The 25,210-nt window shown below is 46.0% G+C and overlaps 1 long non-coding RNA gene across 3 annotated transcripts; it reads left to right on the top strand.

The window, feature by feature from the left end:
* Positions 1 to 2,062: 2,062 nt before the first annotated feature.
* LOC139045805 (uncharacterized) lies at positions 2,063 to 24,970 on the top strand. Of its 3 annotated transcripts, none has more exons than XR_011504899.1 (5): positions 2,063 to 2,373; positions 2,803 to 3,043; positions 9,907 to 9,967; positions 13,909 to 19,799; positions 22,399 to 24,970. It is a non-coding gene; the product is annotated as an uncharacterized lncRNA (long non-coding RNA). The 3 variants fall into 3 exon arrangements; XR_011504898.1 differs by lacking the exon at positions 22,399 to 24,970 and having other exon boundaries at positions 13,909 to 13,985; positions 19,472 to 20,686; XR_011504897.1 differs by lacking the exon at positions 22,399 to 24,970 and having other exon boundaries at positions 13,909 to 20,686.
* Positions 24,971 to 25,210: the final 240 nt, after the last annotated feature.

Consider the following 25,210-nt stretch of genomic DNA (forward strand, 5'->3'; position numbering starts at 1 on the left):
CGAGATCAAGGTGTCAGCACGGCTGGTTCCTTCTGAGGGCTGTGGGGGCGAGTCTGTTCCAGGCCTCTCTCCCAGCTGCTGGAGGTTTGCCAGCAATCTTTGGCTTTCCTCGGCTTTCAGACATATCACCCTGATCCCTTCATGCTGACATGTCTGTGTCCAAATTTCCTGTTTTTATAAGGACACCAGTCAGATCGGATCAGGGCCACTCTGCTCCAGTGTGACCTCATTCTAACAGCTAATTACACCTGCAATGAACCTATTCCCAAAGGTCACTTCTAAGGTACTGGGGGTTAGGACCTCAACATATGAATTAAGAGGGGACACAATTCAGCCCATAACACTGTATTAAAACTGTGAGATGTTACTGTTATGCTTTGAAACAAACTGACTACCTTGCAGGTCCTACGTCTTAGTGTGAACCCTGTCCTCTGACACCTCGACCCATGAGCTCGCTGCCTGCTGCTGCTTACTGAATGTAGCCAAGGTCCCATCTCTCTTTATTTCTCCCTGAACACACACCACTAAAGGCACTCTTGCTCCTCCCCAACAATGATACCAATCACTGCATTGTCCCACTGTGTCATTTGTCCCAATTCCTCTCATTGATCCCTTCTTGGCCATCTGACTCTTCCCTTCTCCTCTTCCCTCTGATTCAGACAACTCCTTTTCAAAAGTGTCTTCTCAGATGGAGTCAGACCAGGAAGTCCCTAACTTTCCCCACGACAAGAATTATAAACTGAATCTCAGCACAAAAGAGCAAAACACTTCCATCCCCACATAGCTGAGTTACACAGCCAAGAGCAGGAGTCCTGACTGGGCCACTGACTAGTGGGGTAATATTGGGTGACTTAACCACCCTGGGACTGCTTCCCCATCTGTAAAGGGGGAATAATAATAGTAATCTACTTCATAGGGTTAAATGACATAAAGCATGTGAAGCCCCTGGCACAGAGCCTAGAGCATAACAGGTATCCAATAAATACCATTTGTTACCATTTCTATTATTCCCCTGTGTCACTTCTTTATACCTTCTTCGATCTCATCGTGTTACGAGCAAAGCCTGGCTGTGCTCAGCCTCCCACCAGCCTTTAACAAAAGAGAGGCCCTCTCTGGGGCTCTGCCGTGCACCTCAGTTATAATTCCTTCTGTGCTCCTGCCTCCTCCCCGTCCTGTCCTGCTAACAACCAACTTGGCAGCTCAGCTTAACTGCTGTCCTTCTGAGTCTCCCAGGGCACATCTGTCCACAGGACAGCCCCCACCGCACTGCCTCAGATTATTCCCAGTAGCTCTCTTAACTTAGTGGGGCCTTCAAGAGGACACTCCCCACCCCCAAAGCAGCACTTTTTAAAAAGTAAATGATTTAATAAATAATGTTGACTTGATTGTGAAATTTTAAGACAAAATCAAATTACCTTATCCATGTTATTAACACGTGCACACACACACACACTCTCCATTTCATTCTAAAGTCATGAACATCAAAGCACCCAGCTGAGGCCCCAATAGCATGGTTGTGATAATGGTCTTCAGCTGGGAAGGACAGCTCAAGTCTGGGAGCAAATCTCTATGGGAAGACATACTGCATAGTTAGTCAGGGGGCAACCTGTTCAGGACTCCATGCCCAACACCATTGGGAGATGGCTCTAACCAGAGAAAAGCAAAACCCTAAACATTTCTAAAAGAACGCATCAAGGTCTGCTGCCGACGGTTGTTGCAGAACTTGTCACTGCAATGGAGAGAACTTCTGTGTTTCTTATTTGTAATGATAAGTGACTGGAAGAATAGCTCACCTTTCATCATGCGGTTACCGTGTGCCAGGCAGGCACCGTGGTGTTTTGCATGGTTTGATTCATCCAATTAACTTTTAATGAAGGCAGTGCTCAAGAAGGCAGGCTTTCAGTCAGCGAGCTGTGTGACCCAGGCCTTGAACTTCTCATCTACAAAGTGGGGATGCTATCTACCTAACAGAGCTGTTGTGAGGATTAAATGAAATAACGTAAGTGGAGCACTTTAGCCCAAGGTTTTCCATTGTAATTTCATAGGCATGGAGAACTGACTGATACATTTGAAAAATATGTACTCTACTAATTTAAAAAAAAACAGCAGGAAATGGAAAAATTTGAGATTCTTTCCAGAGGATTTCAATCTGCCCTTCACTACGTGCTCCTGGTGGAGGTGAACTTGAAGTGGCGTTTGATCTGCCGGTCCCGGTAGCCAGTCTCTGCTAAGCCTGGCTCATCCCACATCAAAGGAGACAATAGTGAAGTCAGAGGAAGAAACGCTGCCCACACTTCAAAGCGAATTCCTCCTCCGGAAGTTGTTACAGCCTTTTAAGGAGAGTAAACAGCAGTACAGCTCACGGGACTCACAGTGAGTTTCAGCTACATCCAGCTGGCTTCCACGCTGGGACGTGGGACTTGCCGGGGCCCAAACAGGACACCCGACAATGAAGACGTGTGTAGCGTGTTGGCCCCGACGCCTTCCTATCGCCCCCTAACCCCCACCCCGCCCCGTGCATTAACGAGCAGCCAGGAAGCCCTGTCACAGAGTGGACATCAATAACGTCTGGTCCCCTGCAGGCGGAGTCCCCTCTCTTCCTGTCTGCTCACTGTTAAGTCCACTCGGACAGCCCTGATTCTTGGGCTTCCGCCCTTTGCCTTACACATTTGATGGTTCTGTGTTTGAAAATCACAACCAGAAAAAAAATACCTCTCTTTTAGCGGGGATGGCGGGGGTTGTGGGAGTGAAGGGAGCGCTGGTGAAGGAGGTGCCTAAAACGGTCTGCTTCCTCCTCAACAGGTGCTCTGGGCCCAGCATTTGGAGTCCCCTGCCCTGCCCCCCTGCCATGGATTGGCAGGAGGCTAAGCTGGCGGTGGACACGCAGGTCGACAGACCCCTCCCCACCCGTCTATGGCCCAGTTTTTATGGACAGAGAGGGGCAGAGACAGGCTGAAACGGGTTGGGGAGTTTCCTGACACTCTAACTGGCCACGGAGGCGGCTGATCGGCGCGGACCCTCTTGTGGGCCCTGGGTACCTCAGGTGGGCTCCCTCGGCGCGTTCGTGCTCCCCCGCCCCTCCCCGCGCCCCCCAAGACCCTTAAGCATCCCCCTTGACCCCCGCGCGTTCACACCCTCTCCACACCCTGCTCATCCCCGACCTGCTCGCACCGCCCCCATTCCTGAGTAACCCTTTCCTGCCCCCGCCCGCTCGCACCCCCTAGACCCCTGCACAGCCCCCCAGCCCTGCGCGATAACACCCTCCTGCCCCTGTTCCCCGGGGAGCTCACACTCCCCAGACTCCCACACAGCCCCCCAGCCCCGCGCGTTCACACTCTCTTCGCCCCCTGCGAACATCCGGACCTCCTCGCGCTCACATCTCCAGACCCCCGACCAAAGCCCCGACCCCTGCGCTGTCACACCTCCCACCCTCTGCGCACCCCGTCCCCCACGACGCCCCCTCCCCCCAGCCCTGGAACTCCGAGCGGAGCGGGCGCGGGCGCGGAGACGTGCAGCACGTGCGGCGCGCGGCGATTGGCAGCGCCCGCCCCGCCCGCACCCCCGCGCCCCGCGGAGCTCCCGGCCCGGCCCGGCTCGCGAACCGGCGTCCCGAGCTGCGGCGGCGGCCCGTGGTCCGAAGGGCCGGAGCTCCAGGGGCGCGCAGGCTGGCCCTTGGGGTTCGCCGCCCGGAGCGGCGAGGGGATAAAGACAGCCCGGTGGGAAATGGGGGCGGGGGAGTGGAGAAGCCGCTAGAAAGCGCCCCTAACTGCCCTGGTGTTCTCTTGCTCGGTGGTGCTAAAATAAGCTTGCTCTGAGGAACTAGAAATGCTGTTCCTGCGGAGTGAAAATACTTTCTGTAAATGATGAAAAAATTTTCCACTTTATTCGGTTGTTGACTGGGACCCAGTGTGTTTAAACCTTGGCGTTCTTCAGGAAGGAGCCAGGAAGTTTACTGCATCTTTCCACTTGTGTTTCGGGAGCAGAGAAGAGGCGTTAGGAAGGAGCATTTTAACGCAGCTGGTGCGGGGCCTGAGAAAGTGACAAAGGCACAGCTCGTGTGCGTGGCCCTAGGAGGCCCAGATGCTCCGCCTCTGAGTAAAGGACCAGAAAGATGCCCATTAGCCGAGAAGGTTTCCCAAAGGAGGCAATTTGAGCAGAGGTTGTAGGTGCCCGGCCTAGGACTCGGCAGGACTAGGAGAGCGGCCTGGGACAGACAGCGCGGGAAAGAGGACCGCGCCCTCACGGGCTGCTTGGGGACAGGGGGCAGCGAAGGCGCAAGCAGCCCTAAGGGATTCTTGGCTGTGAACCACAGAGGGCTGTCTCTCCTCATCCCAGCAGCAGTCAGCCAATGAAAGATAGACGCAGGGGGATCCCAAACCACTGGAAACCTGCCGGGCTGCGGAGGAATTGCCACTGGAAACATTTGCCACTGGAGACCTGGCCAACAGCATTCTCTTGGGGGCTGCCTTCCCAGAAGCCCCGGACAGGTGTTTATAAAGGACCAAAAATACCAGGAGCGCGTTCAGTTACGTATTCATTTGGATTAGAGCGCCTGCCTGCCGTTTGTAAGGCGCACGCCCTGTGGCCAATGAGGGGGCAAAGGAAGAAGGGAGGAGGGCAGAGGCAGGAAACGCGCTTCCTGACCTGAGCGTCTCAGAAGCTGGTGAAGGGTTCTCCCGCTGTTCTATGTCCTGGGTCATTTCCCTACTAGAAACGTTAGCGTCCTGTGCACGTAGTGCTTTACAGCGTCCGAATTGCTTTCACATGAACGATTTTATCAGGTAATCACTATAACCTACAAGACAGGCCTTATTACTTGTATTTGACCAGTGGGGGCAGTGAGGCTGTTAGTGATTGCTTTGGGACTGGAACCCAGGTGTCCCAACTGCAAATCCAGGGCCCTTTAAATTCATCAAAGGAAGGAAACCAGGCCTGCTTTATGATTCTGGTGCCCTGGGCACATCCAGCAATTAAAATAAAAACCAGAGGGCTGGGTTAATTTCTTTTTTTTCCTGAGTCATTGCTCTTTTAAATTGTCCCATTGAAACACAGGTTGGCTCTGCTATTAGACACCTATGCATGAGAAGAGATTCCATTGAGTCACCACCAGAAAAGCCAAGAGCAGAGGTGAAAACACAATGAGGGGGAGGAGGATGTCTTAGCCACCGTGGATGTCCTCCTTACCCACACCCCTCAGGCCAACTTGAGTCCCATGGCCCTCTCTATCTTCTCTCATATTGGTTGCCAACGGAGATGCCTCTTCCTGTCCCATCGGCCGGGCTCTGCCTTCCTAAAATAGGATACACCCAAGGGGACCTCTGAAGCCTTCACTTCAGCCACTGCCAGCGTCCCAGCCCTGAGAGAACAAAAACACCCCACCCCTCCCATGGCCATGAGGACATTGCTGAAAAGAGTTCTGCTCCTAGAGGATTTGTCACTCCAGGACTCACTGTGTCTCTGCCATGGTGCCAGATAAAGTCTCTGGCCTGTTCAGCAAAGTGGATAATCCTTGGTGCTTCCCAAGGCTGAATGTCCATCACAGTCATCTGCTGAGCTTTTTAAAAATGCACGTCGCTGAGCACATCTCCAGGTTGAGATCCGGGAGGTCCTGCATGTGTGTTACGTGTTTCGTTTCGTTTTGTTTTGCATACTCTGAAGTGATTCCAATGACCAGCCAGGTTTGCAACCCACAGATGCAGAATGACTTCCATCTGAAAAGTCTGAGATAACTCAAGGGTGAAATTGGTGAATTACTGGTCAAATGAGGAACGTATCATTCAGATTTTCCTACTGCCTAAGAATGTGCAGAATGACAACTCCATTCATAAGAGAGCTCAAGAGGGAACTAAACCCCTCATGGTGGGAAAATTCTGGGTTGAATAATCTGAGACCTTAGAGGAACATAAGGCTAGGGGACTGAGATTGGGTGGGAATTTAATTTCACTAAGATGAAAGTTAAAAGTCGGTACTCTAAACAGAGATAGGGTCAGTGGCTTACATCTTACATGACTTCTGATCAGTGGATGCTGTTTGCTTCATTTCCATTTATCTCGCCTTACTCTCTAGACCTGCACTGTCCATACAGTAGCCACTAGCCACATGTGACTATTGAGCACCTGAAATGTGGCTCATTCAAATTGAGATGTGCTGTCAGTGTAAAATGCACCCTGGATTCCAAAGACTTGGTAAGGAAACGAATGGGATAGCTCATTAACACCTTTAATACTGATTCCATGTTAAAACAATATTTTGGACCCATTGAGTTAAATCAAATCCGTTATTAAAATTAATTTCACCTGTTTCTTTTTATTTGTTCTAATATGGCTCCTAGAAAATTTAGAATTACATATATGGCTTGTAGGGGCTGAAAACACTCTTGATCTGGGTGACAGAGATATGTGTATGTGTGTGGGTGCTGAAATTCATCAAACTGTGCCCTTAAGCTTTGTGCACTGTACTGCTGTATGTAAATAAAAATCAGTTGAAAAAATTAAAAAACAAACTAACAATGGCTTCCTGTTGCCTTTAGAGCAAAAGCTAAGCTCCTCTCTTTGGCCACCAAGACCCAGCCCGCTGCTCTACCTCACCGGATCCCATTCTCCCCGTGGCACACTGACCGCCTGCTATTCAAGTGCACCTGGCTCATGCCCACCTGGGGCCATTGGCATTTGCCTTTTCCTCTGCCCGGGAGGTTTCTCCTCCAGATCTTTACTCTCATTTGCCTCAGCTCAAACATCACCTCCTTCTTCCTTAACCATCTATATCGGTTAGGATGTTTTTGGTCAAAAGAAACAAGAAATCCAAATTAACTTAAACATTGAAGGGAATTTATTGGCATGTGGAACTAAGTGGTCCAGAAGCAAATCAGGCTCCAGCCAGGGTATGCTCGGGTCCCTGGATCCTTTTCTCTGTGATTCTCTGGGTGTTCCCCTCTTCGGTGGGTCAGCTTTATGCTCATGCTAACCTCCTGTACATTAGCAAAATGGCTGCAGCAATCCATGGGCTCACATCCATATCCCACCCTGTGCAGAAAGAGACACTTTCTTGCCTTCCAACACTCAAAGGAAAGTCCTGGGCTTCACCTACCCAATCACTTAGCCCAGGAGAACCCCACACACTGATTGGTGTAACCCTGAACCAGTCACTGCTGAAAGGACCCTAATTAGGCTTAAGCAGTTAAAGCCCCAGGCTACCCACATCTCAAGGCTACCATGTATTTGAGGGATGCGGATGGGTGCTGGGGAGGCAGCCAGAAGGGTCTGCTACACCACCCTAGCACCTCAAGTCACTGTTTAGACCAGGGCTCAGCAAACTTTTTTGTTTTATGTAAAGGGCCAAATAGTAGATAATTAGGCTTTGCGTGTCTCTAAAGGGTTTGTTTGGTTTACAATCCTTTAAAGATAAAAAAATCATTCTTAGCTCATGGGCCTTACAAAAAAAGGCCAAGAGCTGGATTTGACCCAACGGCCATAGTTTTCCAACCCCTGACCTAGACTGTTATGATGCTTTGGTGTCTAAATTTGCCTTGTTAATTTCTTTCCCCTGACTATAACGTCCTCTCTATGAGAGCAGGACCCATGTCTGGTCTATTTACGCTGTCTTCTTAACACCTAAAACAGTGCTGGGCACTTAGTAGATGCTAATAAGTACTCACTGGATGAATGACAATGGCAGAGCACATCAGGACCCAGAGCTGAGCTCTGACCTGGGTTTTTCTGCCCTCCCTATCTAGGGGACACAGCTGTCCCCATATTGACCAACACAGAAATGGGCAGGGCTGCTGATGCTGCCGCCCATCCACAAGGTGTCTTTATGCAAATCGGGAAAAGGTAATCCCCTCTGGCTGATGCAGCCCAGCCCCCAGGACCACCATGAGTAGGTGAGGACTGGATTGCAGCCCCCACCTGCCGCCTTGGAGGGTGTCATGGGGTAGGACACTTCCTGCACGATTGTGTACGTGGCTCTGGGGTGGGGTTCTGAGTTGGAGTTCTAAGATCTCACCTTCCTTTTTGTTCCCACACCTCGAGGGCAAAATCGTCTGCTTCTGCTCTGCCCGCTGCTTTCACTCTCTTTTCTTTCACCAGCTCCAAATCCCTTCTTTTTCCATTCCTCTTCAACCAAATAGCTGTAATTTGCATGTATTGAACTGAAATTCTCATGTGGTCCTTGGAAATGCACCTGAGTGTAATAGAATGTGGCATGGGGGAATTTGTGGTTGGGAGAGACTTCTGTCCTATGTGCTTATAACACCTCAAGAAAGACAGTGGGAAACTAGAGAAAGGGCCAGCCAAAGTTGTCAAGGAAATAGGCAAGCTGCCATAAAAATACAGAGTAAATATGTTGAGGGTTGTTCCATCTGGAAAGATAAAGGCTAGGAAGGAATAACATCTGTTTGATCACGAATGTTATGGTTAGGGTAGTCATGAACTCCTTTGCCAAATCCTGAACTAGAACCAGAGCGCTCTGTTTAAAGCTTGAGAGAATTATTCAGGAATAACAGAAGAAAATCCAGCTTCACCTGGTGGGTACGAAGCTCCTGGAACTCATTACCCCAAGCGGAGTGATGGAAATTCCAGCAAGTCAGGCTGGAAATAAAAATGCCCAGAAACGCCCTAGAAGACTTTGCTGTTGATAAATCATGACCATTTAGTAAGGGGACTGAGAATGTCTTGGGATATCAAGATGTGCTCTTGGAGGTCGCTGGCAGGGAGCTAAACTGGTTGTTCACAGCGCTTCCCTTCATGTCTCTGGCAAGATAGAGTTCTGAGCAGGGCAAGACCAGAAGCTGAGGTCCCCACACGCCCTGGGCAGCCTGGACCATTGCGTTGCTCAGGGGAGGGGGCCTCATAAATGAAAGAGTGACTTTCCCAACGTAAGTTTCCTTAGACCAGCTATAATCTGTTGCTGGGAATCTGGGGGTCACTAAGATAATAAAATGATGTTTATGGAAACTTTACATAAATGTCTACTCTACCCAATGGGAACTCATCTTTTGTCATTACAATAGCTATCATACTGTGTGCTGTTATAAGCACTTACTCGTTTAATCCTTATAACAACACTGTAAGATGAGTACTATTATTTCATCATCCTATTTGACAGATGGGAAAACTGAGGCACAGAGAAATAACTTTTTCAAGGTCCCACAGCTAGTAAGTGATCCAGGATTCAAACTCAGGCTGACTGACTCTGGAGTACATAATTAGTACTTCCCCATAAAACCGGGGTCAAGGCCACTTCTACAATTCTGCTGAGGGAGATACTGCTCAGCTCCAGTCAAGTGTTGCCATGAAGGAGTGCAGGCCCATTGTCGCTGTATCCATTTTTTCAAGAAAAGTCATGAAGGTCAACACTGGGTTCTAGATGGAACAAATGCAGCTAAATCCAGCCTGAAGTCAGCCGGCTCCTGACTTCTGCTCTCCCCATACCACCCTTCCAGCGACATGTCTTATGGACAGGATGCTGTCATCCATGCACAATACAAGTTACTAGTCCTGGGCTCTGGGCAAAGCAGAGACCAGCAGGACATACATACAGAAGGACCTCATGAGGCAAAGGCTCAACCAGCCAGTGCTCCTGGGAGGAAGACAGGGCTGGCAAGGAGGCCAGGCCGCAAGAGGATCTTGGTTCAGCTTCCTGTTCCCTCCCCAGAGCTGGGGAGCACCCAGGAGGAGAGCAAGGTCCGCCCAGCCCCTGGGAGCAGGAAGTGGGAGAGAAGGCCACACCTGGGCACACGACCCTTAATCGCACAGGAGCCCCACCCCTCATAAATGTGGCTGAGCCAGCGTCCTGGATGCTGACCAAACAGATTACAGCAGCTCCCTGGAGGGAGGCCAGCAGAGGGGCGGAGGCTTCCTCTCCCCTACGGAACACAGTCTCTAATCCTCACAATTTCCCTTTTCACAGATGAGGAAACTGAAACACATGCTGAACAGGGATAAGGAATTCGGTCACGGTCACATAACTGGTAAGTTTCAGAGCTGGGCTTTGACCCTGAGGTGGACGCTGTGGCCTCTGCCCAGGTTCCCATTCAGGACTGATGACAGTTTATAGCCAGTCCCTTCCCAGGAATAGCCCTGCCTGAAGGGAGCTGCCTCATCCAACATCCAACACTAGCCCCTTCCTGGGGGCAGCCCAAATCCAGCTCAACCATGTGGATTGAAATCCCCACCCTGGCCTCAGATCGGGAGGACTCTGAAGGGCCCTCCTGTCTTCAGAGCTCCTCATGGGGTCGAGGCCCGGGCTGCATTGCATTTCAGCATCTCCCTCTGCCCGGTCCTGCTTCCCTCGCTCTCACAGCTGCTGCTGCTGAGCATACTCCAATAAACTCTCCACACAGAAATCTCCCTCTTAGAGTTGGCTCTGGGGCAGCCTGCCTATGACACCTGAACTCCCCACCCTTATGAAACGCTGCCTCCCGACCTTGCACTTGCCAGGATGCAAAAACTAAGACTCCAAACAGCGGAGGGGGAGACAGCCCAGAGGTGAACAACAGCAGGAAGTCACCGCCACTGCCAGCCTGGAGGGGTGGAGGGGTGCGGTGTTACCTGAGCCCAGGGATCACCCAGCGCAGGCTGGAACCACAGTGCGTCACAGCAGATCTCTGTGGGAGAAACAAAAGCCCTGACTGGAGACCTCCTGAAGTCAAGAGTGGGTGGGTCAGCCCTGGCTTCTCCCTTCCTTCCTGCTTGAATTTTATGACTATAGACTACTTATAAGCACAAGGAGTTTATACATAGGCTTAAATTTGCACATATTTAGGTAATATTAAAAATGAAAAAGTTTAAGTCAGTTCAGGGTGCATGAGAAGCATTTCTGTAGAATGATAAGGCCCAGCCCCTGCCATCCACACCGGTGAGGTCCAGAGTTTCGATTGCTTTGATCCCTTCTGGGTTGGGGATGGGTAGCCTAAAACAGCCCTGAGAGCCAGAGGATCCTAGAGCCAGAAAGGGTGCTCGAGGTTTTCTTGTTCACCCGCATTCTACCCTGGCCCGAAAGCTCTTTAGCAAAACTTGGACAACTCATCCTTTGGAGGGGCCCCATAACTGTGGAGTTTTGGGGGATGATCACTCCTGGGGATTACTGTCACCTTTGTAATCTCAACCTAGATGGGTGCTTGTGTTTGTGCTTATGTGTGTGTGTGTTTGTAGTCTCCACCTTTGTAGTTCACGTGAGAATGGTTGTCTGTGTGTATCTTTTAAACTTTAGAGGAATCATTGGCATTGATAATAGATAGAATGTGAATATATTTGATTTGTTTACATAGGGAGGGAAAGCTCCTCTGGCCTGTCCCCAGGGAAGGGAAACAGGATCCAGCGGAGAGATGAGGACCCAGAAGCCTCACCTGTTCCTGTTCCGAGGCGGCAGGCCCAGCCCTGGAAACAGGCTCTGAGCAGCTGCCATCCCAGTTTCCTGTTTTCCATGGGCTGGGACCTGGACAGAAGGCACATCTGCTTCTGTTTATTCTTCCTCTTTATCTTACTGGGTCCCCACCTATCTCTCCCTGGAATACCCCTCACCACCCTTGGGTACTCAGCTACCTTGCCCTGACCTGGGCAAAGACCCAAGGAGGGAGAGGGTGGGAGAGGACAGGCCTGAGACTTGGGTTAAGGCTCCTTACTAAACATGGCCCCAGGCTTAACTGGACCCTAAGGTCAAGGTGGAAAAGGAGAAAATGGGGAAAAGTCCAGCAACTCTCCTCCTAAGAAGGAAAGCAGAAAGCTGGCAGGTTGCGAGGAGCGACCTTCGCTCTAAGTGAATGTAATTACAGTTAAATTTCAGATTACACCTAGGCTCTTAACTACAACTGGAAATTCCTGTTGGGAGGAGGAAGTTTTCTCTCATCAAGAGATAATAGAGTCACCCGTCCTTGAACCTGGAACAGTCAGTTTTGTACAGGAAGAACTTTACTCACATGGGGCCTCTGCGATCGCATAGGGCACCTTTGGGCAGATTAGAAACAGGGACCCCTTCCTCCCAGCAGTCACAGCCCTTGACTTGGCAACTTCCCCCTTCGCTAGCACCCTGGGACGGCGATGAGAACCAGAACACAATTACATACTTATAACAGCTCTCCTCTCTTCCCCCAGCCACCCCTCTCGTTAACCTAGCCAGCTTAGGCTCTGAATAGACCACCTGAGAAGCAGAGAAAAATGCTTGTAGCTATGAGAAGCTTGAAAGGCTTTTAACATTAACTTGGTCCAAAGTCCCTGCTCCAATTCATTCCATGATAAGGCTCCTGGTTGAGTTGTAAGAAAGCTTTCTAATCACATTCCAGGCTGACACAAGGTTATCCTAAACTGTGATTATTGGCAATTTAGAATTAAGGAGAAAGGTACCAGATTTCTCAACGATTTCTTTCTTTAAATTTTGCTTAATGCCTATCATCTTAAAGCATGGCTTTTGTTCTTTTTTTAAAAAAAATTGTAGACATTATAAAGTTCAGTTCTCTTAAGGAGTTTTCTCTTTTTCTAGCAAAAGTGGCAATTGAGCATGGTGGTTGCAAGCTTGATTTTGGAGTCAGAATGATCTGATCCAATTTTAACTCCTCCACTTGCTAGCTGAGTGGCCTTGTGCAATTTACTTAACTTCTCCACACCCTGGTTTCTTCATCCGTGAAATGCGGATAAGTAAGCGTATCTGCCTTAAAGAATTAGTATGTGACGTAAATGAAGTGATGCACAGGAACAGTGGCACAGTGCCTGGCACACAACATCTAATGAACATTAGCGACTATTAAGTTTATTTTAAGTGGATAAAACTAAAGCAACCTCTAAATACAGGTGTAATCTGTATTTATGGGTAATTGAGAAGGGTGACCATGTTTTCCGTCCCTTGGAGAAATGGCTGATCCCAAGTCTGGGGCAGGAAAGTGAGCCTGGGACATCAGACAGTGCCAGAAGATGAGGAAGTATTCAAAGACATAGGATCTAGCAGGAAGTAAGTCTTACTGGCCAAATTTGGAACAATTTTAGCATCAAAATGAATAATAACTCAGGCTGGCCTGGTGGTGCAGCGGTTAAGTTCACACGTTCCCCTTCAGTGGCCCAGGGTTCGCCGGTTCAGATTCCAGGTGTGGACTACACACCGCTTGTCAAGCCATGCTGTGGCAGGCGTCCCACATATAAAGTAGAGGAAGATGGGCATGGATGTTAGCTCAGGGCCAGTCTTCCTCAGCAAAAAGAGGAGGATTGGAAGCAGATGTTAGCTCAGGGCTAATCTTCCTCAAAAAAAAAAAAAGAATAATGACTCTACAGATATGTGTTGCTTAATGACAGGGATACGTTCTGAAAAATGCATTGTTAGGCAATTTTGTTGCTGTGTGAACATCATAGAATGTGCTTACACAAACCTACGTGGTATAGCCTACTACACTCCTAGGCTACATGGTACTAATATTATGGGACCACCACCGTATATGTGATCTGTCGTTATGTGGCATGTGACTGTAATTAGTAACACAATGAATAAGACAAAATCCACGTGTCCATAGTGATATTCAAAATAAGAGGGAAAGGAAAGGAAATATCAGCTAATAAAAATGGGAGAAATGATAGAAATTAGAAATCACTATTCTGCAGCCCCCAATAAAATAAGTGATTTAGGCAAAGATTATCAATAGAACCATTGGACAAAAGAGTAAGAGAGAGTAAGATATTCACATGAGGTTAAAGTATCATGTGCAGATGACTTTCAAATTATCGCAGGGAAAAACTCCCCCTCAATGGAAAGATCTGGTGATCACCCTATTAACCAAGCAATGGAACTGAGCATCGCTAATAGTGCAACATTTATGTATCTTCTGAGGTGATATAATCCAAAATACTCAATACCACCTATGAATTATTCCTGCCAAAAATGATTAATATGAATCTAATCAAGCCTCATGACCCATGTTCTCGTTAACAGGAAATATGGGGATAGAGGCACTAGTTAAATTTCACCAAGAGGACTCAAAAAGACAAGTTCACAGTGTGAAACACACGGTAAGACAACTGTCTGCTCTCTCCTTGACCAGACTTTAGTCAGGCTCTTTTGAACCCTCTTTTGACTAGGTCTCAACCTTGGTCCCCAGCCTGTCTTGGGCCTTCCCAGGCCAGTATTAGCAAGAATCCTGCTAAATCATCCCTCCACCCTTGATATCTGATCGCCCCTGATACCTGATCAAGTTCCTCATCCCCCGCTCTTGATGTCTAAGCCCTTGACCTGTCTTTAGCAAGAATCCTATTGGGGCAGTTTGGCAAGAGTCTACCTACCCTTGATGTCTCCTCTTAGTACTTTTCTATCCCCTGACCCCCTCAGCCTGCTCTTTGCCTCTAAATCCCCACTTGTCCTTGTTGTATTCAGTGTTCAGCCTGATCTCTCTCCACTGTTGCAATAATCTTGAATAAAGTCTCCCCTATCATTTGAGAATATTTTTTCTTTAACACCTGGACTCTTCAAAAAGTTAATGTCATTTAAAAAAAGGTGGATTACTTTAGTATAAAAGAAAGTAGAGAGACGTAACAATCAAATGAATATGAAATATCTTGATTGGATCATGACCAAAATGAAAAAAAAATCTACAAAAGATATTTTGAGGACAATTAGATCCCTTTGATCATGGATTGGATATTATAGAATTATCGTTAATTTTCTTAGGTGTGATAATGGTATTGGGTTATGAGAAGAATGTCCTTACTCCTATGAAATACATGCATGTTGGTAACACCTGTATTTAGAGGTTGCTTTAGTTTTCTAGAACTAATGTAACAAATTATCACAAACTGGTAGTTTACAACAACAGAAATCCATCCTCTCACAGTCTGGAGGCTAGAAGTCTGAAATCAAGGTGCCAGCAGGGCCCTGCTCTGTCTGAAGGCTCTAGGGGAAGACGGTTCCTCGCTTCTTCCCAGCTTCTGGTGGTTGTTGGCAATCTTTGGTGTTCCTTGGCTTGTGACAGCATTAACTCCAGCCTCTGCCTCCATCGTCACATGACCTTCCCTGTGTGTCTCTCCATGACTTCAAATCTCTCTCTCCTTATTAGGACACCAGTTGCTGTATTTAGGGCCCACCCTAATCCAGTATGCTCTAATGTTAACTTGATTACATCTGCAAAGACCCTATTTATAAATAAGGTCACATTCAGCGGTATCAGGGGTTAGGACTTCAAACTATATTTTGGGGGAACATAATTCAACCCACAGCAAGAGTGAAATGTCAGGATGTCTGAAATTTACTTTAAGATGTTTCAGCAAAAATGTCTCTGGCACCATCTTCCTCCTTCCCTCTTGCAACGTCTTCACCTCCTCTAGACACTCAGTTCACTGAACTTGCCCTTTTCCCTCGTCCTCTCCCCAGGCCTCTTCCTCTGAATGGATCAGAATGTGTTCCTTTAAATTTAAGCCTTCTGAGGATCCAAAGGCTAAACCCTTAATTTCTTATACTTCTTGGATTAAACATGAAGGCGAGCCATTGTCAAAGATTTTCCCAAAGTAACCGAACATGCTCACAGATTTGCTGAAGCATTTAATATCGTCACTCAAAGTTATCAACCTGGTTTCTCTGACTTCTATCAGCTAGTTCATATGCTTGTGGGTGAAGGCCAGGCCCAGCATTGGCTGAAAACTGCAAATTGTGAAAATCCTGAAAGGTCTCTAGAATTAAAAGCAGGACGCCAACCTGCTAACCTGCCGTATGATTAGGCTCGGACAATCGCTAGGTGACTTCATCCAGTAATTCCTAGGGTTTTCCCAAAGCCTGTTGATTGGAACAAAATTCAATCTCGTGCACAAAAACCTGATGAACCTGTTTGTGACTATTACAATCAACCTCAGATTGTTTTTAAAGAAAATACTGTTCTTCCTTCAGAGGTTGATTCCACCCAGGGAAATTTTAACTCTATTAATGGGCTGATCTAGGAGCTTTCCCTTCCAGGAAAAAGGACCGGGATGGAATGGGAAACTGTCCACTCCAGATTTAGTTGGCAAACCAACTCTCTCACACTCTAGATGAGTTACCTAAAAGAAAGACTTAAAATTCTTAGTCTTCAACTCCAGCAAATGAAGGCCCCTAAATGAAACCAAAAACCTCCTAGTTTCTGTTATTACTGCAAAGAGCCAGGACATTGGAAAGGAGATTGTTGCAAACGCAAGTGCTTCAGGTGCTTTCAGCCCTCTAACGGGCCTCTCCAGTGTCCTCAATGATGGGGCTCTGAGGAACTGCAGGGGCTCTTCCCAGCCCTCCCTCTCAACTGGCTTAGAGAAGCATTTCTCCAGATTGGAGATGAATCTCTTTCTGTCCTGACACTGGAGCCACACTCCTGGTGCTCAACCCCACTACGTAAAACAGCCCTTCCTTGAAGTCCTACGACAGTTCAAATAGTGGGGGTTTCTAACAAACCTCAAAAGGCTCCTGTCTCTGAACCTGTTCCCTTTGGTTTAGGCCCTTTGAGAGACTCATATCCTCGTCTCCTTAGTTCCTCCACCCCTATTCTTTCATTAGGCCAAGATTTCTTGGAAAAGTATCATGCCAGAATTCCTTTCTCCCGAAAGGGGGAAATAATTCTGGAATTTGATAGTAGCCATCGAAACAGCCAACCATAAGAATTAAATGATCCTTTGACATCTTTTATTTGCTCCATCTCTGACGGTTCTAGAGCTGATGCTGGAAACACTAACCATATTGAATCAGCTACCACCCTCCTTATAGGAAAATCTTCAACTGATATTGATAAAATTCACAGCGCATCTCCCATCAAGATTCAAATAAATTCCTCAAAACCTCTGCCAGGGATTAATCAATATCCTATAAGAAGCCCTTCAAAGTATAAAGCCCATAACAGAGGATCACAAGGTTCAAGGCCTCATTCTCCCTTGTACTAGTCCCTGTAATACTCCTATTTTACCTGTGAGAAAACCCAAGGGCTAAAGGTGAAGGTTTATTCAGGACCTCTGAGCAGCAAACAACATTATTATCCCTCAACACCTCATTGTACACTTGACTAACATCCATCCCCACTGGAAGCAAATTCTTCACTGTGATTGATTTATGCAGTGCATTCTTTGGTGTTCCAGTTGATGAAGGCAGCCAATACCTTTTTGTTTTCACTGGGGAAGGAAAACAAGTCACCTGACAGCAATGCCTCAGGGTTTTACTGAGACCCTGTTCTTACTTCTCACAAATCCTGAAGGCTGATCTGGATGATGTAAAGCTCCCTACAGGTTCTACTTTACTGCAACACGTGGGCGATTTGCTTCTTTGCTCTTCCTCTCGAGCCTCCTCACAAGAAGACAGCATCCACTTGCTACAGCTTTTAGTCTTAAAGGGACACGAAGTGGCCAGGGAAAAATGGCAGTTTGCCCAAACCCAGATTCGATATTTAGGGCATCTTATATCAGAACAAGGGCTACCCCTAGACCCAGATAGGCTTCATCGTGTCCTCATTTTCCCCAAACCCAAAACTAAGTGTCAACTGCAAGGTTTTCTTGGGCTAGTTGGTTATTGCCAAAATTGGATTCCAAATTTCTCTCTATGGCCACACTTCTGTATGTTTTATTAAAGAACAACAACTCTGACTCAACTTTATGGGAAGAACAGATGACATAGCCTTTAAGGCCTTAAAGGAAAGTTAGATGACACCTGCCCTTGGACATCCCAACTATCCGATTCCCTCTTTTCTTCTCGTATATGAAAAGGAAGGGAATGCCCTTGGGGTACTCACCCAAACACGGGACCACCGTCGACCCACAGGGTATTCTAGCCAGCAACTGGACCCTGTGGCACAGGGATACCCTCTTGCCTTAGAGCCATTACTGCCCCTGCCCTTTTGGTCAAGGCCAATGAGAAAATCATTATGGGATCCCCTTTAACCATTTTTGTACCTCATTCAATAGAAGCCCTGCTGAATTCTCATTACACTCAATTTTTCAGTCAGCCGCCTCCCCTCCTATGATATCCTTTTGTTAACTGCTCCTCACATAACTGCTTTATGTTGTAACAAGCTTAACCCTGCTACTCTTCTCCCTTCTGTTACTGACGAAGTCCCTCACGGCTGCTCAGTGCTGACGAATCGCCTCCTCAGGATGATCTGCAGAAAACTCCTTTGGGTAACACTGGCTTCTTATGGTTCACTGATGGTTCCTATTGGAAAGGTGACGAAGGCAAATACTGTGCTGGGCACACTGTTGACTCTCCTTTTGATGTCATTGAGGCAGCAGTTTTACTTATGGCTACTTTGGCCCAACAGGCTGAACGATATACTCTTACATAGGTTTGTACTTTAGCAAAACTGCCAATATTTATACTGATAGTAGATATGCTTTCAGAGTAGCTCATGATTTTGGAATATTGTGGAAGCAACGTGGCTTCCTTACTTCTAGGGGAAATAAAATTTAAAATGGCCCCTATGTTCAGGAATAATTGGATGCTATGCTTTTACCTGCTGCTTTAGTTATTACTAAATTGTAATTGTAAACTTGACTCTCTGGAAGATAAAGGAAATCACCTTGCTGACACTTCCACAAGAAATGTAGCCCTTAAAGGGACCAACAATAGCCAAACTGCTGTCATTTCCCCAAATGATAACTTAGAAAAACTGGTTAGAGAAGCTCAACAATTGGCCTCAAAAAAGGAAAAGCAAGATTGGAAATTCAACAGTTTTTGGTTTGATAAAAAACAAAAAAGCTCTGGTTCAGACCAAATAACAACTCAGACCTACCAAGAGTCTAAAATTCCCACTCCTAACCACTGTGCCTGCATTAAACCATTAGACTACTGACAAAATGATAGCATTCATGAATCAATACTGCCCGGGAAACATTAATAAGGCCACAAAAAGTGCCTATCTCACTTGTCCCACTCGTCCAAAATACAGCACAGGGAAGCCTGTTCATATTGCTTCTGAACAATTTAAACTGCCTAACAGACCATGCAAGGTTTGGCAAATGGATTTTAGACAAGTTCCCCCATCTCGTGGATATAAATATGTTTCAGTCATGGTCTGTGTGTTTTCTCAGTGGACTGAAGCCTTCCCTTGCAGACAGGCTACTGCCTCTTCTGTGGTGAAAGGCCTTTTGGAAAGGGTTATCCCTACCCGGGGAACTCCTCTGGAGCTTCATAGCGGTCAAGGAACCCATTTTACTGGTCAGGTAATTTGACAAGTCTGCGTTGTTTGGCCAGTCTTACAACGTTCCCACTGTGCTTGCTGCACAATCCTCTGATCTAGTTGGATGCACTAATTGCGTTATTAAGACTCAGTTGGCAAAACGTGTAGAGACCCTCCAAATACCTCAGCCAAAAGCATTGCTGTTGGTCCTTCTAAATCTCAGAACCTCTTCCTTTGGAACTCATAGACTCTCACCCTTTGAGGTAGTCACAGGACACCCAGTGCACTTGGCTCCTGCCTCTTTTGACCCACAGCTGAAAAAAGGAGGTATATTTCAATACTGCAAAGACCTAATTGCTTCTATTAAAACTAACCATGTTTTGGTAGAGCAGTCCTTTCACAGTGCGCTCCAGGAAGATGAAGATCCTCAGCATCACACCTTGCAACCTGGAGATTTCATCTATCAGAAAAGACCCCTCCAGAAGGATGCTCTTCAATCTCACTGGAAAGACACTATCAGGTACTATAACTAATCCTGGCGCCACCAAGCTCCAGGGAATAGACTCTTGGATTCACGTGACTTGCCTGAAGGCAGCACCCAACCCTGACTGGACTTGTACATCATCTGGGGACTTAAAAAAGATTTCCCGAATTGAAGCAGATGACATCTGATGAGACAGCTTTCCCAAGATGTCCAGACCATGCCTGTTAGAAGGTTGGTGGCAAACTTTTGATGATGACATAACACTTCAGATGATCTCCCATGCCCATGATCTTGATAACATGTGGAAGGACTTCAGATAAAAAGTCCTGACAGTTCTTCCTTCTACCCCTCCTTGTTACTCAAATGGGACCTCAATAGGTTTCCAATCTATGCACTTTCCCTCTGACACGGGACACAACACCCAGGAAAAAGTCCTTCCTGGCTTCGAGAGACAAAAGCCTTTTGAAACCAAAAATATCTGGCTCTTGCTCAACAATGCTTTCAGAAAAAGATCTTGATCAAAAGGGGAAAATGTGGAAATTAATAAACAGAAACCTCATTAAAATGGAGTCAGGAGGTCAAAAGGGGGAGCTCTCATGCCCTACTTGATAGCAGAGCCCAACAAGAAGAAGAAAGATTTCCTCTTCTTGATCACCAAGAAGTTCAGCCAATTAGAGACTGTCACAGCTCAGCCAATAAAAAAAACACTACAGGGGCCGGCCTGTGGCTGAGTGGTTAATTTCCCATGCTCCACCTCGGCGGCCCAGGGTTTTGCTGGTTTGGATCCTGGGTGTGGACATGGCATCACTCATCAGGCCATATTGAGGTAGCGTCCAACACGCCATAACTAGAAAGACCCCCAACTAAAATATACAACTATGTACCAGGGGGCTTTGGTGAGAAAAAGAAAAAATAAAATCTTTAAAAAAAACAAAAAAACCTACTACACTTTGAGCTCCCTCCAATGGACCCTTTGTTTACAACAGCCCCCCCAACTTCCTCCTCCCCTTTATGAAAGACTTCCTCCTCCCTTTGCTGCTGGGCCCTGGAGCCTGGCTTGCCATGGCTGCAGACCTCAAATTGCAATTCTTTGCTGATCCTGAATAAACTCATTTTTGCTGGAGAAATAATTGGCTGTCTATTTGTTTAAGGTCAACAATGTGTTCTTTTGAGAGCATAAATTTATATAAAATTAAATCAACCAACACAACACACACATACACACACTCACACAAAGATGGCAAGTGTGTCAGTGAACACCAATCAATGTAACAATGTCTAACAATTTATTGTTAGTTATATATTTCACAATAGGGAAATATATCTGAAGTAAATTTAGTTCTCTTAAACATCAATAGGCTTCAGCTAGGATTTTTTTTTTTTTTCCGCTGAGGAAGATTCGCCCTGAGCTAACATCTGTTGCCAATCTTCCTCTTTTTGCTTGAAGAAGATTTGCCCTGAGCTAACATCTGTGCCAATCTTCCTCTATTTTGTATGTGAGACACCGCCACAGCATGGCCACCAACAGGAGGTGTAGGTCCGCACCCCAAAACCAAACTCAGGCCACCAAAAAGGAGCAGGCCAAACTTAACCACTAGGCCACAGGTCCAGCCCTGAGCTAGGATTTTTTGATCCCTTTCTCTGCTCTTATCTCTCTTGTGAATGTACGCTTTTTTTTTTTTTAAGTCTCTTTACTCACATTTTAGTGGGGTTTTGGGACTAGGCCAAGGCATATGCGCATGTTCAATCTGCTGTGTTTAATGAGAAGTCCTCAGAACTCACAGCTTTCAACTCGTTTTATTGAAGTAGGCTTCCTCATGTGAACCTAGTTCCGATTTTGAAATGGAAGTCAAGGAGGAATATGACTTGATTCACATAGTTTGAAGACTATTTTCTAAAAATGCTTTTGGCCTGTGTGGTTAAGTCTGAATTATCAGTCTAAGTATAATTGTCTGGGCATCGTGTGTGGACTGTGTATTCACGGCTCAAACCCACAGCCTCAGCCTCGTCCCTTCTGATGAAACACCAGTTCTCGTGAACAGAAGGTTCCTCTTCTCTCACCCTGGAATAAACAGGAAGGTCTCTTGGGGCTGTGGCCTTAGGGCTATAGCCCTGCCCCTAATTTCTTCAGACTCTTTACTCGAATTGAGTCATTGCAACATCACACTCAGCCAGCTGTCTCAGCACAAGAAAAGCTTTGCTGTGGTATAAGGTTTTGTGGGCTGCAAGCTACATCTAGGTCAGCAAATTAAACTCCACAGTGTGGTTACTGAGTCCAGCTTCATCTAGCTAAAGGGCTGTCTGATTTCACCCCCTGGGCATTGGCTCTCTGGTGCTTGGGATACAAGGCCCCTCTGCGGGTGTTGAAGGTACAACACTTTAGGCCTAAACCAGTGGATGACGTATACCTAAAATCAGAATCTTATTTTTGCCACCAGGCTTCCAGGGTATGTGACAGTAACAATACTCCATCCCTGTGGACGTGGACATTTGTGTGTGTACTAGAGACAAAGTGAGGAGGTGGAGAGGTATTTCTTTGTTCCTCAGTTTCACCTACCACTTGTGTTTCTTTCCTGCCATGTTGACCCAAACACGAGCCTTTTTTCTCAGTTCCCTTTCATCGAAATTTTAAAGAATGATTTTACAACAGATGGCCAACTCATCTACTCAGATAGGGTTTTACAAAGGGCAATGTCTCGGTGGGGTGCACTCACCCTGGTTCAGGAACTGGGTCTCAGATTTATAGTGGATAAAGCCCTCAGAGACTCAATCATGTTAAAAATTCAAAACAACTCAGCAAATATTTATGCAGGGGTCTGTTGCTTTCCAGGACCCTGGAATACAGACGTGAAAACCAGAGTTGCTACCTTCCAGGAGCTCTTGGACTATGGAGGAAGACCAACATCCTAGTGGATGGCTACATTTCTGACTACCCAGCACTCAGTCATACTTCTAGTAATAGTCCCCCAAGTTCACCCTGGGGAGAACCCCTCCGTCGTCCTCTGTCTGTGTGCTTTAAGTGGAACTGAATCTACTCCAGCTCTAGAGCTGGAGTATAGACTCAGGTCTGGCTGCAGTGATTGGTTTAGAGGTGGCCATGAAACCTAATCAAAGCCAATGGTATGCACGAGGTGTTTGCTGATACTGTTCGGGGAGAGGTACTAGATATTTTTTGCTAGGATTGCTACCAATAAGGATGATGTGAGCCTGAAGTTACCAGAAGCCACAAGAGAAAGCATAAGAATGAGGCCAACACAGCAAAAGACAGATCTGAATGAAAGAAAGAAACTGAGCTCTTTGTTCAGGCCATCTTGATGTTCCATATATTCCTAGACTTTTCTGTTAATTGTCCCAATAATTATTTTTATTTGTTTAAGCTAATTAGATGGGGTTTTCTGTAATTTGCAACTAAAATAGCTCTGTGTAGTGGGTTGAATAGTGTCCTTCAAAAATTCACATCCACGCAGAACTTCAGAATGTGAAGTTCTTATTTGAAAACAAGATCTTTGAAAATGTAATTAGTTAAGGACATTAGAATGAAATCATCCTGGATATAGGGTGCACCCAAACCTAATGACTGGTGTCCTTACAAGATGAGGAGAGGACAAAGAAACATACAGAGGAGAAAGCCATGTGAAGAGAGAGGCGGAGATTGGAGTCACGCTGCCAAAGGCCAAGAAACTCCTGGAGCCGCCGAAGCCAGGTTGCAGGCTGCCAATTTCTTGCACCCACATGTGGCAGACAGCAGAGCAGAGGAATCAAGCTGTCTTATGACTCTTCCAAGGGCACTAATCCCATTCATGAGAGCTCCACCTTTATGGCCGCATCTAATGCTAATTACCTCACAAAAGCCCCACTTCCTAATATGATCACATTGAGTGGTATGTAGTTTTAGTTTCAAAATGTGAATTTTGGAGGACGCAAACACTCAATCCATAACAGGGCCCAACCTCATAAACTCATCTAAAACCAATTATCTCCCACGGGCTCCATCTCCAAATACCAACACACCAGGGGGTTAAGGCTTCAACACATGAATTTTGGGGGCACACAAACATTTAGTCTGTAGCACATGTTTTCTCTCTACCAGCCCACAGCCAAATTCCTCTTCTTATAAGGACACTATCCCAATGACCTCATTTAACCTTAATTACCTCTGTAAAGGCCCTACCTCCAAAGACAGTCGCATTCCGAGGTACTGAGAGCTAGGACTTCCACATAGGAATTTGAAAGGACGTAATTCAGCCCAAAACCCTACTCTGAGCCTCACAGAATGAAGATATTTTTCCAAGTCTGACGTTACTAACCCCTCCCATGCCTGCAATACATTCAAGGACCCTCAGATTCATCGTGTCCACTACCCCCACCCTCACTCCCAGAAATTTATTATTACAAAATGTCCAAACATATAGAAAAATTGAAAGAACATTACAATGATCACCCATATGCCCACTACCTAGATTTAATAATTGTTGATATTTTGCCATTTTTGCTTTATCTATATATGTGTAGATATACATTCAAATTGTTTTTGCTAAAATTTTGAAAATGTTTTAGAAATCATATTTCACCTCTAAATACTTCAGTATGCACCTCCTAAAAATAACCACAGTGCCCTCATCATGCCTAAGAAAATTCACGGTAATTTCCTAATATCATCTAATTTCCAGTCCATATTTAGATTGCCCCAAGTATCCCCAAAATATATTTCATAACTCTTTTCTTACAGAACCAGAATCCAAACAAGGTTCACAAATTGTATTTGGTTGTTATGTCTCTTTTATTCCAGAATAGTCTCCCCCACCATTTATTATTGTTACATTGACTTTTTAAAGAAACTAGGTTAGTTGTTTTGTAGAATAACCCACATTCTTGATTTTTCTGATTGTTTCCTTGTGGTGCCATTTGACTTGTTCCTCTATCCCTTTATTTCCTCTAAACTGGGCTTTTTCAACTGGTGTCCCTCATCTGAAGCACAAAACGTGGAAATATTGAATGACTATTTATACTAAAACCACTCTGTATTCATAGGGGAGAAGTTAATTCATTACATACGAAGGATGCTGTGATGGTTAATTTTATGGGTCAACTTGACTGGGCCACAGGGTACCCAGACATTTGGTCAAACATTATTCTAGGTGTGTCTGTGAGGGTGTTTCCGGATGAGATGAACATTCAAACGCGCAAACTGAGTAAAGCAGAGTGCTCTCCCTCATGTGGGTGGGCCTCATCCAATCAGTTAAAGGCCTGAATAGAACAAAAAGCTTGACCCTCCAGCTAGTAAGAGGGAACTCATTGACTTGATTTCCTTGGAGTTCAGATATCATTTTTTTCCTGCCTTCAGACTTGAAATGAAACATCGGTTCTTCTTAGATCTCGAACCTACTGGCTCTCAGACTACAACTTACACCATCAGCAATCCTGGGTCTTCAGCTTGCCAGCTGCAGATCTTGGGACTGCTCAGCCTCCATGATCGCATGAGTCAGTTCTTTATAATAAATCTTGATACATATATATATATATATGTCTATAAAGATTTATATATATACATAAAAGATATATATATATTTAAAAGAGTTATATATACAAAGGATTTATATATGTAATATATTTATATATTTTATATAATATATGTATTTTAT

Source organism: Equus asinus, chromosome 1, assembly GCF_041296235.1.
Source record: "Equus asinus isolate D_3611 breed Donkey chromosome 1, EquAss-T2T_v2, whole genome shotgun sequence".
Taxonomy (NCBI): domain Eukaryota; kingdom Metazoa; phylum Chordata; class Mammalia; order Perissodactyla; family Equidae; genus Equus; species Equus asinus.